Raw genomic sequence first — 2,459 nt, 5'->3', positions numbered from 1 at the left:
CCCGCTCGTCCTGGCTTTGAGGGGCGCGGGCAGGAAGTAGAAGCGTCTCGTGTACATCTCACCTGTTTACAAGGTAACAAGAACCCAGAGGCAGGAAGGAGACCGGCTCCAGGGCCTTTTGTGCTGATAGTGTTTTCCCCCCGCACAGGTATCGCTTTTCCCAAACACGCGGTGATGCACGCACTGAAAGGGGACAGGTCGTCTCCGGTGCTGTGTTCCCTGTGCCCGTCTCCCGCCCGCTCACCTTCACGCCGGAAGCCGGGACTGCGTTCCCTCCATCTCCGAACCCTCAGCTCCCACCCTCTGCCGTGGACAGGAGCTCAGGGAAGAGCTGATGAAGGAATGATTGAGAAACTCGTGACGTCACCAGGCTGGGGTGGTCCCTGAGTTCCCAGTTCAGTCCTGACACTGTAGAAGTGTTCTTCCTAGAGCCTGCGGCAGGGGATGACCCAACTCAGGGTTCCCAGTCTCCTGGATATGTGAAATGAGCAAAATCAGTTAATAAAATCAGATTGCCAGCCAAGTAATAGTATCAATAGCTTACTCCATTTTCTTTGAAGCTTCCCTCTTAGTTACTGGCCTAACCTAAGAATCACTCTTCAGTGCCTACGTGTGATTACAGTGACGTCCCCATGACCACAGACCCCCAGTTTTGTCTCCTTTGGGCAGGTCGTGCTGACCGTTTCCTGCTGTTACAAAACTCCTTAGCCATAAGTTCCATGGAATTGCATGCTTTGTTAGCTGAAATCAAATATTACGCTTTGCAAAATCCCATTGTTCCATTTTCATATTTTGTTCTTATATTTTGTTAATGACCTAACCAAGGTAACTCCACTGGGTAATGATTCTTCTACCTTGTCTCTATGTAACTACCTGAAACTATATCTTGTGGGAAGAACTCCAGGGACTTTCCGGGCACCGGCTATACGTAGGACATGAAATTCATCAAAAGTTCCCAAGTTATTAGTGAATAGCTATGGTCACTAAGCTGCTATGTAACCAATACAGCAAATTTGACCTATAAAAGCTTGCCACAAACTTGCACTAGTTTGTCAAGAGTTTTTCCTGGCATTTGCCTGCTCTTGACTTGTGTGTTAATAAAAAACTCACAATTTATTAAACTCAGCTTGCTGGCGTGACTTCTTGTTTACTCAGTCATAACATCAGAAACACCAGGGGCCTTGTTAGAAGTAAGACTTGTGCCAGATCTAGTGTTTCAGGGCCCAGTATCACTGTTCAGGTTCTTCTACAAACTGATGATTGCAGAGGAAACGGAACAACTTCTTCACTTGCAGAGAATGTCTCTGGTTTTCCCATGTCCTGTGCTATACTAAACATCTCACTTGCTAAATAACTTTTGAAGCAAACTCAAAGTCTTACCTGGTCCTCAAGTCTCTTTCATAATCCATATCTGGACTGAATCACATATAGTGTGATTCTGACTATAAGGATGGATGCAGCAGACAGAGAATCAGTTCAGAAATCTTCTTCCTGGGGCCCCATCATGGTCAAGTCCACCACACTGTTAACTACTTTGAATTTTCCCGCATCACAGAGAGGGTACCCAAAGGGTGCAGCAGTCCTTGCTGCACAGGAAACTATCCGTTTCATTGTTGTTCACTCACAAGGCTAACTGTGATGTTACCTCTGCTTCCAAAATATCACTGCACCTCTGAGTCTAGTGATTCTCCCACATTCTGATGTCTAAATTTCTTGTACTCTTTTGCCCTTCCATAATCGTACAGATAGATCTACCCGTTCCTATTGTATTTTCTTAACCTTAGCCTTGAGGGTATTTGTCTGTGGCAAGTTGAAATGTGAGGATGAGATAGTATGAAAAAAAATATTTGCCCACCTAGACCTGGATCTGACCTTTTCCAAGACTACACATGATTACATGTTAAGAAAATAAAATTTTGATCTTAATTGGATTAAATAAAATGGATTATTCAAATTAGTTTTACCTTTTTCTTGAATGATGTATATATGTTTTTATCAGACACACTAATCTACAGATTTAATGCAATCACAGCAAGATTATAGCTTTTATTGGGTGGAAATCAGCATCCTGATTTTAAAATTGACATGGATATACAAATGGCCTATGATAATAAGAACAATCTTAAAAGGGAAAAACAATTTAATTACCAAATTTAAGGGGAACTAGTAGACTCTCTCATCATGAGACTAAGAGAGACACAGCTAAAAACAAAGTTTAAAAAATCCGTGTATATAGAATCTTTTATGTATATTTTTTGAGTCAGAGTCTCACTCTGTCACACAGGCTATAGTAAAATGGCATGATCATGGTTCACTGTAGCCTCGACCTCCTGGGCTCAAGCAATCCTTTCACCTCAGCCTCCCAAATAGCTGGGGCTACAGGTGTGCACCACCACACCAGGCTAAAATGTGTGTGTGTGTGTGTGTGTGTGTGTGTGTGTGTGTGTGTGTGTGTTTTG

This window comes from Carlito syrichta, unplaced genomic scaffold (assembly GCF_000164805.1).
Source record: "Carlito syrichta isolate Samal-C Ts95f unplaced genomic scaffold, Tarsius_syrichta-2.0.1 Scaffold32248, whole genome shotgun sequence".
Classification (NCBI taxonomy): domain Eukaryota; kingdom Metazoa; phylum Chordata; class Mammalia; order Primates; family Tarsiidae; genus Carlito; species Carlito syrichta.
Note: the sequence above shows the minus strand (reverse complement) of the source record.